The sequence below is a fragment of the Lemur catta genome, chromosome 8 (assembly GCF_020740605.2).
Source record: "Lemur catta isolate mLemCat1 chromosome 8, mLemCat1.pri, whole genome shotgun sequence".
Lineage (NCBI taxonomy): Eukaryota > Metazoa > Chordata > Mammalia > Primates > Lemuridae > Lemur > Lemur catta.
Window position 1 is genome coordinate 55,133,907 of NC_059135.1, and position 13,110 is coordinate 55,147,016.

The following is a 13,110-nucleotide window of genomic DNA, read 5'->3' on the forward strand; positions in this document are numbered from 1 at the left end:
GCAGGACTTGGTCCCCCAACCTGAGGTCGCCCCAAGAAAATTATAGGTTTCCTGGGGAGTCTCTGGACGGCACTTTTCTCAGAAATCAGATTCAAGAGGTTAGGAGAGACCTGCCGCTCCCACCGGCGGGGGCCAAGTCCAGGTTCCCTGGAGCTCCGGGGCTGCTGCTTAAATAACTGCTTTGGTCATAAAGGGGTGGGGGAGCTTTTCTGTTAGAAAATTCTAATTGTCCCTCAAGCCTGGCTTCTAGGAAGGAATTGGTTATTTTGCTCCACTTGGGATTCGGGAAATCACTAGTATCGATTTGTTGCTAGGCGTCGCGATTTGAAGGAAGCCTGTTTGTTGAAATCAAATCGAAATTCGAATTTCACGTAGTAGCTGCATGATAAGAGATATTAATATAATCGCTATTTAACCTCTGGGGTTAGGTGACCTCTGAGGATATGTACCTTGGTAAATGGTTATCGAGAAATATATATATATATATATATATAAAAAGCTCTGATATGCAGAAGATGCTTCATAGATGGGAAAACTTTATTATTATAAAATAGAACCAGGTGGACAATTTCAGGAACCAAGAGTGTATAGAGATTCAGTTACTTTTAAATTCTCTTAATCACTTGCCCACAATTATTCTCTAAATCTCCTGTGAGCCCTGGATGACACGAAGGACAAAGTAAAAAAGCCAGCATGGAAGTTTCTTAAAAGAACTCAATGAAATCATTAACAAATACATCCCCAGTTTGATAAGGATCTAGCAAGCCACTACTTCCTCTATTACAGGAACACCATTACATAGAAGATGTCTTAAGTTTGATTGAAGACTTTTCGTTCAAACAAGGCAAAAGGAAATTCATTATATTTATTGATCAACACCTTTGAAAACATTAGTTTTGTTGAATTTGCTTAGTATTGATGAATGGGTAATGGCTGACTGGCTATTTCCATTGTTCTACTCCAAGGAAGTGTAAGAAAACATCAAATCTGACTGATTAAACTTTCTCTTCTTTGTTTCCTTGTGTCGAGGAAAAAAGAAAAAAAAAACAAACTTTCTCTTCCTACCTCTCTTCCCCACAACAGATGAACTCAAATCCATTTGTAGAATGCAGTGTTTTTAATGTTTATTTATTGGTTCTGAAAGTAGGGGCAAAAATGGATTAATGACCTTGGAGAATAAAAATATTTTCTCCACATGGGGGAGTGGTTAGACAGATCTGGCTTCCACCCTGGGCCTCAAGTGTGAAGTGGGGGCACATGCACTACTTACCCCTGTAGCTCAGAATATGGAATGAGAGAAAATAATTAAAGCCCCTGACACAGAGCCTGACACATGACAATTCATCAATAACTCTTAGATATTATTATTACTTCTATTATAATATTATGTGTTTGAATAAAAATACCTACTTTCAGGGTAGTTGTAAGGATTAGAGATCATTTAAGAAAAACGCCTAGCTTAGAGCCTGCTTGAACCCATGGTGATTATTTTACTTCTCTCTGATGAAAAAGCATTATGTTTCATCTTTATTTGCATAACTTGCGAAACAATTCACCTATCTCTATGACTCTTGTGCAGAAATTGTTATTGGTGTAATAGTCAAAAGTACAGCATAGTTTAGCTTTGGCCTGTGCATTCACACTACTGAGTAAATTACCAAAAGTATCCGTCTAGTGAGAGTTTGTTCTATTATAACACAGTGAAGAGGAAGAGCCAAACACTCATATACAAATATTGAATATTCTCACAACAACTACCTTTTATTAAAGTCCCTGTTTTTTTAATGGGTACATTTTTATTACAGATCTGAATGTTAGCAGAGCATTATATAAAAAATGTTTAAATAGCATTTAGTGTTTTTCTGACTTTAAAACTAATACATGTTCATGATAAACAATTTGGAACCTACAGAGAAACACAAAGAAAAAAATAAAAACCACCCAGAATTCCACTACCCACTAATAACCTCAATTATTCTATTTTTCCTTCTAGCCTTTTTGTGTGCACATATATATTTACTTTATAAAGTTTGGATTAGATGGTATACATATTGCTAGCATCCCTTTTAACTTAACATTCTCTCTTGAATATTTCCCCAATGTTTTAAAGTCTTCAAAACATGTTTAGTGGCCATATATTAAATAATATTATATAATATGTGTAAACCACCAATTTATCCATAATTTATTCAACCAGTCCCCAATTTGGAAATTTCCAACTTTTCTCCTGTAATTCATTTTTTCAAAAATATTTGTTGAGGGCTTACTATATACTGGGCACTATGTTAGGCATAAGACTTAACTGGTGAATAGTAACTGCAAAAAATAAAGTTTTAATGAACATCGTTGTAAACAAATCTTTGATGGCATGTCTCATTCTTAGACTGAATTCCTAGGACTATGAAAACATAACTTCAAAAGGCGTTGTTTGAGCTTCAAAGGCAAACTTAAGAAACTAAAATCTTGAAGTGTAAAATATTAACTTTTTGGAAAACCACTAACAACAGAATTAATATTTATTTTGTGCAAAGTGTGAGCTTACCCAGAAGATGCTTTCTTGTTAGTTACTGTGAAACACCAAGGATATTTGAAGTGTATTGACTTTAGCTTTTACTTCTAATTCTTTCCAGGATTTGCTGGTTTTCTCAATGGGGTGAGATTATTTGAAGTCTATGCAAATTGCCCTACTTCCTCCTTTCACAGTTAAAATGTTAACTATTTTATTTCCAGCTTTGCTCTTGTAAACATATGGCTTTTCTGCATTTCTTTTATTTACCTTCTCAAGTGAAACATTTGACATCTTCACACTTATTAACCTGAAGGCAGCTTTCTTTCTTCTAAACTAAAAGTATAATACACACATTCCTATAAGACACCGGACTTATATTCTGTAGTTAATTTTGGTCAACAAACATCATGTCAAGTAACCAATGCATTTAGGGATTTCATAATGGAGATTATTTGTTAAAAGCAATAATAACCTCCCCTGCAACACACACACACACACACACACACACACACACACACACACACACACCCCTTGCTATTCTTTGGCAATTAAATGTTCATATATTAGGTCGAACCATATGAAATTGCCATTTATGGATAAGAAATAGTCAAATAATGGCAACTTCATATGGTTCTATCTGTATAAATGTTTCATTAATTATTTCATATTTTTTTCAACTTTCTCCAAATACTGAACTTCCTGATTATCATACTAAAGATATCCTTTATTATTGCACAAGACTGTGTTTGTTTTGACTTTCATAAGTATTAGAATTTAAGTCAGGAGGGTGCCATAAAATGTTTGTTTATTATTTCAAAGACAGTAGAGGGAGCCTGGAGCCAAAACATTGTTATTGCAGGCCTCATGTAAACGATGATTGTCTTCCAATTCTTGATGTGTGGATGGATTTAAATACTGGTACACATGTGAAATAGCAATCTTTTTTAAAGGGTTAGTTGTGCTTAAATAGTCACTTTAATAAGATGGGAAGGAGAAGGTTGGGAGCAGGGCAGGCTGGACTTCATCATCAGGGTTTGCACTGGGACCAAACCGAATCCCACTCTGCCCTTCTCTGAGTGATGCTAGAGACAGCACACTGCCACACTAACACATTTGTGCTGTACAATTTTCCCTCTTTTAACCTATAATGTAAAGCACCCTTTCATTTCCATGGGCATTATATCATAATTCTTTATTGCATCAGAACTTCAAAATATGCTACCATTTTTGTATAGTGATTTAAAGTCATTGTAGTTTAGTTGATTGCTTCCTCCAGACATGTAAGGAGTCTCTTTGATCCTGTCTACAACTCACATCCTTCTAGGAAGGTGTCTGATAAATTACCAATCCTTTCACAGATGAGGAATTTTTGTTAACCTTAATTAAAGATGTTGTCTCTTAGTGACCTTTCCTCAACCATCTTCATCCTTGGTGCAATCTTTTGTTAAAGTGCCTCCTGGCCCTGGTGTTATAAAGGGATTCCTAAGGCAATTGGTGGTGTTACCATTTTCTTCACTGTTGATAGTCTAGGGAGGGCTCCAAGTCCCTGAAGTAACATGAATCCCTAAATCTAAAGATTAAGATGGAGAAGAACCTCACTATTGTATTAATAAAATCTAAACGGAATCCACAGAACATAGGTAGAATCAATTGGCTACAGCAGGGTTTCCCACACTGGTGGTAAGAGAAAACTCTTCCGGTATGTTAATAACATGCAGAGAAAAAAATCAGTGCACCCACCCCCAACCCCAGGGAAAATTTATTTGTTAAACTGTTAAACAGGGTGGGTTTTTTTGTTGTTGTTTAATGTAGAATGTCTCTGAGGCTTTAATATGCTAATATACTTGGTCAGTTTCTCAGAGGGACATTTTTAATGTGTAGCCTTTTTCAATTTTATTTGACCAGGGAATTTGACTTTTTTTCTTAGTGCTGTTTGGGACCTCTTTGGAGAACTAGATACTTCCTCTGACTGTGATTTGAAGATAGCTCTAAGTTAGAAAAAGGCCGTGTCCCTCCCCAACTTAATCAGGAATCAAGTAACCTAAACTTGTAACAGAAAAAGCAAACAAACCTAGGAATTGTAACCAACTATATATTGAGATGAAAGGAGATCTTGCTAAAACTAAATACAAGCAGATTCTTTCTTTGCATAAATACTGGGAAAAGCAAATGTTGGAAAAACATTCCATTAGAGTGTAACTCTTCTTTTTTTTTTTTTTAACTACCTTTCCCCTCAACTAATAAACAAGCTTAAGTCAAATAACCTTAAAACAAAACAAAATGAAACAGAAAATAGAATACTTGGCACTTGGAAGTGCCCTCTTTTTCCTTCTTCTCTGCACCATGTCTCTTCAGACATTTTCAGCCACTGCTTATCATGCTGGTGCTGGCTGTGTCTGCACCTTGCTGATGAAACTGCTCTGGCAAAAGGTGTCAGATTCATTGGAGGTGGGGGAGGGCGGGGACTCTGCCCCTTGCCTTAGGAGATCTTTCTACTGCATGTGACATAGTGACTTCTCACTCCATTTTGAAACACTTGTGGTTTTCATGCACCCCTCTCTCCCAGTTCTCCTCATTCATGGGCTTCTTGGTAGTGTTTTCTGCCTGTGCCCACCCTCTAAAACCTTAGTGTGACCTAAATCCCTTCCCACCCTGCTAGACATGGTCTCCCTGGTGATCTATCTCATTCACACTAATGGTTTTATCTACCACCTATATGCTGACTGGCCTGATTCTCCATTGAGCTTTGGGCTCATGTAGTCTAACTATATGCTGAGCAAATTTACTTAGATATCCCATAGGCTTCTCAAACTCTACCTGTCGTTGGGGAGAAAGGAAAACTTCCCCTTTGCCCCTGGAAGGGTCGCTGAAAGATCAACTCACAATAAGGCCCATTAATAAGACAAAGAGATTATAAATTTATCTACCACGTACACGGGGAGAATCACAGAGTGATTATCCAATATCCCAGTGAGGTCTAGAAATTTATATACCCTCATTTTAGAGGGGAGGGGGAAATGAGGAATGTAGGTGATTCTGTTTAGGGGCAAAAAATGGTTATTAGGGAGAATGAATAGATACTTGGGAGAATAAATGGATGGGAGAAACAGATTGACTTGTAATTGATTCTCTTTGGAAATTAAATTAACTTTTAAAGAGACAGGTATTATCTTTAAAATGGGTTGGGCCAGGTCTGGTTGCATTCTTGATCTCGTTTCCTGCAATATATTGGGATAATGGGGAGGAGAAGGAAAGATAATTGTCCTTCTCGATCAATGGGTCCGTCTGGTTTTGTGCAGATAGAAGGGGAAGCTCCTTCTGTGGCCTGTTGATCTCTAAGGGCCTTTAATTCAAAATACTCTTTAAATCAAAGAGTCATATTTTGGGGTGAAATTTCCTGAGCTCCTTCACTGTCCAAAACAGAACTTATCAATTTTTTATGATTTAATTTTAACTTTTTGCTGTATTATTTCAGTGGTTGCTAAGGTATACTATATATCTTTAACTTATAACAATCTACCTTCAAGTGATATCATACCACTTCATGTAAAATATAAAGAACGTAAAACAATATGCTTCCATTTCTCCCCTCCTGGCTTTTGTGCTTTTGTTGTCATGTATTTCTACATGTGTTTTATTTACATTTAGTTTCCAAATATACAATACATTGTTTTATTTTTGCTTCAAAGAGTTGATTATCTTTTAAAGAGATTTAAATAGCAAGAAGAACACTTTATATTTACCCACATAATTACTATCTCCACTGCACTTCATTTCTTTGTGTAGATCCAGATTTACCTCTGGTATATTTTCCTTCTGCTTGAAGGATTACCTTTAACATTTCTTGTAATGCTGGCTGGTCTGGTGATGATAAACTCTTTTGTCTTTTGTGTATCTAAGAAAGGTCTTTATTTCACCTTCCATTTTTTGAAAGCTATTTTGGCTCAGTAAAGGATTCTACAGTGGTTCCCTCTCCTCCCCCGCTTCAGGACATCGTTGCTCCATTGTCTTGTACCTTCGCCTTGCAATGTTTCACTTGCATTGTTTCTAAAAAGAAATCTGTCATACTGTTCTTTGTTCCTCTGTGTGTAATGTCTTTTCTTCCTCTGTGTGTTTTTGTGATTCTCTATTACTGGTTTTAAGCAATTTGATTACCATGTACCTTGATATGGTTTCTTCAAGTTGCTTGTGCTTCAGGTTTGGTGAGCATTTTAGATCTGTCGGTTCATCATTTTCTTCACATTTGGAAAAATGTCATCCACTATTACTTTAAATATTTTTCTGCCTCTTCTCTGCTTTCTCTTTTCTCCCTCAGGGACTTTAGTTACATGTATATTGGGCCACTTGAGGTTGTCCCACAGTTCACTGATGTTCTGTTCATTTTTCTTTCTTTTTTTCAGTCTTTCTTTTCCCTCTGCACATTTTATTTTGGATAGTTTGTATTAAAATGTTTTCAAAGCCAGTAATTATTTCTTCTGCAATGTCTAATCTGACATTAATCCCATCCTGTGTATTTTTTATATTAGATATTTTAGTTTTCCCCTCTAAAATTTGATTTGGGTCTTTTTTATAACTTCCATATCTTCACTTATGTGTTCAATCTTTTCTCTAGTAGCTTCCTGACCATATGAGGGGTGGTAATAATAGCTGCATTAATGTCCTTGCCCATTAATTGTATTATCTGTGTTAAATCTGGGTTAGTTTTGAGTGATTGATTTTATGATGGGTAGTAGTTTCTTGCTTCATTGAATGCCTGGAAATTTTTGGATAGATGTCAAGCATTATGAATTTTACCTTGTTGGATGCTGGATATTTTGTATTCATATAAATATACTTGAGTTTTGTTCTCTGATGTAAGTTGATCCTTTTAGGTCTTGCTTTTAAGCTTTGATAGGAAGGACCAGAGCAGCATTAAGCCTGAAGCTAATTTTTTCCCACTATGAGGCAAAACCCTTCTGTGTACTCTACCCTATGCCCTGTAAGTTATGAGGATTTCCCCTTTGGCTGGTGGGAACAAGCACTATTCACAGCCCTGTGGAGTCCTACATACCGTCATTTGTTATCCTTTCCAGTGATTCTTTGGCCTCAAGTAATTTTTCTCACATGTGTGTATTGTTCATTGCTCAGATGAATATTCAAGGGATCCTCTGCAGACCTCTGGAGTCTCCTTTCTGTACAGCTTTCTCCCCTCTGGTACTATGGCCTGTGAACTATAGCTGCCTTGACCTAGCTGGGGCCCTCGCTCTGTCTGTTTGATTCAGGTAGACTGCCCAGCTCCACCTACGTTCCCTCTTCCATGCTGTAGCCAGAAAATTTCTCCAGGCATAAGCTGGTAAAACCATAGGGATACCTTATTGGTTTCTGGTCTTTTAGGGATCACTTCTTTTGTTGCCAGATGTCTAATGCTTTGAGAACTGAAGATTCATTAAAGAATACTTTTCTAAGTTTTTTCAGATTAGAGGGTAAATCCCCTCCCCATTACGCCATCTTGGCCAGAAACAGAATTCCTATTGCCTTGCTCTTGAATATGATCAAGCAACCAAGGATTGCCAGACATTAGAGAAAAGCCAAAACATGCAATAAAAACAGTATGATAAACTATTAGAAAATAAATGATGCCAGAGGGAAGAGGTAATTAAGAGAACAGAAGGAAACGTAAAATAATGTACTAGACACTATCCTCAGAGAAATTTGAGAAAATACTATATTGCATCCATGAAAGACTAATTGGATGCCATAACAAACTTACAATTGGTCTAAGAACAAGAACTAGCTCTTTAAAAATTACAAATAATTGTTTATTAAACATTTTTAGTTAAAAAGGTTGGAGATATACAAATGGCCAACAGGAGTATGAAAAAGTGCTCATCATTACTAAGCAGCAGGGAAATGCAAATCAAAACCACAATGAGATATCACCTCACACCAGTCAGGATGATTATTTAAAAACAAACAAACAAAAGACAAGTGTTGGTGAGAATGTAGAGAAACTCGAACCCTTGCATACTATTGGTAGGAAAGCAAAATGGTTCAGCTGCTATGAAAAACACTATGGAGATTCCTCAAAAAGTTAAAAATAGAATTACCATATGATCCAGCAATCCCACTTCTGGGTATATATGCAAAAGAATTGAAATCAGGATCTTGAAGAGATATTAGTACTCCTATGTTCATTTCAGCACTATTCACGATAGCCAAGGTGTGGAAATAACCTAATTGTCCACTGACAGATGAATGTGGAAAGAAAATGTGGTACATACATACTATGGGAATACTATCTTGCCTTTAAAAAGGCGGAAATTCTGCAATATGTGACAACATGAATGGACTTTGAGGACATTTTGCTAAGTAAAATAAGTCGGACATATGCAAATACTGCATATATAAGGTGTTTTAAATAGTCAAATTCACAAAATCAAAGATTGGAATGTGGTTACTGGGATGGGGGGAGGGGAAATGGAAAATTATTTTTTTTTAATTGGATAATAGAATTGAGGACATCTCCTGGATTGCAGAAGGAAAGAAAATATGGGAGAAAAGATGAGAGATATAAAGATCAATCCAGGAGGTGTAACCTATAAATGCTGTAACCTAGAAAAGGAGAACAGAGAAAATGAAGGCAAGAGTATTATAAAGAAAATCATAAAAAATTTCCAAGAGTAGAAAGAAGTCAGAAATCTTCAGATTTAAATGGCGCAAGAAATGCTTAGACCATCAGTGAAAAACAAAAACCACAAAACTCTATGCTAGGCACATGTGAACCAGTTACCAATGTATAGCCTCCAAGGCCCATACCCACCCTTCTTTGCCCTACTTTACATTACTGGAGGTGGATCTTGTAAATATTTCTCCTTTCCCAGCTAACATTGGTTAGGCCTTGTCAGTAGAGGATGCTGGAAGGACATTGCAAGGGGAAGCAGCTTCTCTTCCTGGTTCTAATGATCATTTTTCTTGCTTTTGTGGTTGCTAGCAGATGGCTTCCTTGCCAGCAGGCAGCTTCCTTCACAGTGGTATGCAAGAAATCTAGTGGTGCACGCCTGCCAGCAAATTTTGCCAGCACCCGGAGGGTAGTTTCCCAGGAATATTCCTGGCACCCCAGTAGTTGACTTCCTGCTTGCCAGCTTGAGCCTATGGCATTTCAACCAATTTCTCTGCCATTCAGTGGACTACAGGCATATCCTTTCCAAAGAGGTCTGAATCTCGAGACTTGATCTAAGATCCTCTTCCATGTTCATTTCTTCCTGGGTACTCTCCTCAGTCCTAGAGGTACTGGCTGCTCCTTACATCTGATATTTCTGCAGTCTTTATCCCTCTTAGTAAATAATCCCTTTTTACTACCTAATAATTCTGCATACTAAATTTTCCCTGCTCATAGTGCTAGTATAGTTTCTGTCTCCTTATTGGATCCTGACCGATACAACATGATTGTGAAATTTTAGAATGGCAAGAAACTAAAGAGATGAAAGACATCTTCAGTTAAAAAACAAAAAAAGTCAGAATCAGACTGATATCAGACTTCTCACTAGTAATATTTAATTCTAGAAAGCAGTAAAGAATTCCTTCAAAGGCCTGAGAATTCTACACCAAGTCAAATTATCAAGGATAAAGATATTTTCAGATACATAGGATTGTACGGATACATAAGTTTTATGATGACAGCTCCTAGAAATACCTGCGAAAAGAGTTCAGAGAAGATCCTTGGGAACTTAAAAAGAAATGATAAAGGCAGACAATGCAAAATAAAAGTACAAAAATATTTACAAAGATTTTAGATTCTGGCTTACCATCACTTCTGACACCATCCAGTCATTATTCTTGGTGATTTCAACATCCACAGAGATGATGCTTCCAATTCCCCATACCCAGCTCCTTGATCTCTCTTCCAGTGAATGTGTCCTCCACCAGCCTCCCCCATTCATTTCCTCTGTCAGCCCCTAGACCTGAGCCGTCCAATTCTGTAGCCACCAGGTCCATTTAGCCATGGAGCACCTGAAATGAGGCCAGGTTAAATTGAGATGTACTAAAGTGTAAGATACACACTGGAATCTGAAGATGTAGTACCAAAAAAAGAATATAAAATATCTCATTAATAATTTTATATTGTTCACATGTCATAATGATAGTACTTTGGATATATAGGTTCAGTAAAATAGTAAAACAAATTTCACCTGTTTCATTTTACTTTTTTAAATGTGGTTGATACAATATTTAAAATGATGTATGTAACTCGTATTCTGTTTTTATTAGTGGTGACCCAGATCTTATTATCAATAATAGCACATCCTCCATAATCTCCCTTTTTAAAATTTATTTATTTATTTATTTTGAAACAGGGTCTTGCTCTTTCGCCAGGACTAGAGTGCAGTGGCATCTTCATGGCTCACTGCAACGTCAAACTCCTGGGCTCAAGCAATCCTCTTGCCTCAGCCTCCCGAGTAGCTAGGACTACAAGTGTGTGCCACCACACCTAACTAGTTTTTTTTATTTTTTGTAGAGACAGGGTCTCACTCTTGACTCAGGCTGGTCTTGAACTCCTGGCCTCAAGCAATCCTCCCACCTCAGCAATGCTAGGATTACAAGCATGAGCCACCATACCCAGCCTCATAATCTCCATTTTAATCATCCCATTCTCAGCTCACTCCCTATGGGACCGCACCACTAACAATTTTTCAGCCCCACCAGACTTTTAATCTATTGACGCTATCACCTTTTCACTGAGCCTCCTCCCCAGGGTCCTCACAGCCCTTCCTACCCAGCTTAAATGCCATGCTCAATCATTTTAATCACTCCCTGGCACACACTTTCATCTCCCTTACCTTTCTACATGGTGATGAACTTACCAAGAATATGACAGACCTTACTTAGAGAGTGTAATGAGTCAGGAGCTAAAATCTGCCTAAAAATGTATTACTGCAGAATTTAGAAGTGTACCGGGATTATGTTTCCTTTCTTTTTTCCCCCCTTATTGTTCATTGTCAGCCTGTATCACATCTTGAAATTCTCAAGACTACTTACTTGATTAGATCCACGATCCTGGTTAAATCCAGATCTTCGCGTTCGTGTCCGCGCAGCAGACTGTGGCTAATGGAAACACATGACCAGTTTCACGTCAAATTCTTCATGGTTAACCTCAGGAGGTTCTCAGTGCTGCCCTCCTCGCTACCACATGTGCTCAGCCTGTCTGCTCCGCCTCTCTCCTAAACCAGTGGTCTTCAAAGTGTGGTGGTTTTCCAAGAAGAATATAGCTTAAGGGAATTAGCTATCAGGTCCTCAACATTCTTAGGAACCTTCTCCTAAAATTTTTATACCTGAGAATGGGCTTTCGTTCACATCACAAAGTTCCTTCTCCCACTGTAGGAAACAAAGGCAACCTCTCCCCTACCTCCAATCTCAGGGTGGCAGCCAGGGTGAAAATACCTCCTGGCTAAGTCAAAGGGCAGTTAGTTCCCTTTCACCATTGATCAAGATATCATAAACATTTTAAATTCTCTGTTCTAAGTATATTTCCATTAAAGTGAAGCCAGCATTAGAAATGGAGTGTTTTGATCCACATTGAAATGTTTTCAGTTCTGATATACTATAGAGTGGTAGAACTGATGGCAATTTTCACTGAAAGACCCAGTCTCCTCTATCCCAGACTTTTGTCCAGAATGCAACATTCTTGAGGGATAGTCCAGGAGAACAGAGAGAGGATTGGTGAGAATCTTGATTGGTGAAATATTGAGTATTTGTGAGAAAAATGGCTTTTTAAATGTACATTAGCAAATCATTTTAGCTATTCTCAGCACTCATCCTTAGGGCCATGTCATTAGCTAGAAAGAAAAACATTTTTGAGTAGCAAATCAGTATAAGTTAATATTATAACACTGACTCTTTCAGTATAACTGGAGTGATTTGAGACTGCCACTTTAAAAAAAATACATTAGATAAAAGCTGTGGCTAAAACTTTTCAGTGATTTCTTTCCCATTGGGTGTATATCATTAAATAATATAGTTAGTACCTATTTTATTAAATTGTATCATGAAATATTTATTTAGGTTATAGTCAACCCTCATCTTGTAAACTGTTAAATATTGTCTACCTCCTATTAAAAAAATGGTTGCTAGCTTCAAATTGATTTTTTTAGTCAGCTATACATTTTTATTTCATTAAATAAACAGAAAAATGTGATTATGATCTAATGAAATTAATGGAATTATTTATGCTTTTTATGCAAAAGCTTTATCAAATTATTCTCAAAAGCAGAATACCAGAGATCACATATGTACATAAACATAAATTTAAATAAACCATTTAAATTCTTTAAAAATAGGACTACATAGGCTAATAGGTTATTATTTAAATAAACAATAATAAGACTAGTTAATAATGCAATTAGAAGTAATTAAAGAGTAGAACTAATTAAAAAAACTATGTGTCAGAAAAATATGACAATATTTTAATAATTTTCTTCTTGTCGAATATAGTAATTTATCTCTTTTTAAATCTATATTGGGTAGTTAAATTTTGTAAACTCTATTATTGTATATTCTTTTTTTTTTTTGAGACAGAGTCTCACTCTGTTACCCAGGCTGGAGTGCAGTGGCACAGCAGTGATCTT

General features: G+C 36.8%; 1 long non-coding RNA gene across 1 annotated transcript; it reads right to left on the minus strand.

Moving 5' to 3' along the window:
• Positions 1 to 10,086: 10,086 nt before the first annotated feature.
• LOC123643264 lies at positions 10,087 to 11,585 on the minus strand. Its single transcript, XR_006736741.1, has 3 exons — positions 11,525 to 11,585; positions 10,294 to 10,498; positions 10,087 to 10,181 (listed from the first exon to the last, which is right to left on the minus strand). It is a non-coding gene; the product is annotated as an uncharacterized LOC123643264 (long non-coding RNA).
• Between the last annotated feature and the right edge of the window lie 1,525 nt (positions 11,586 to 13,110).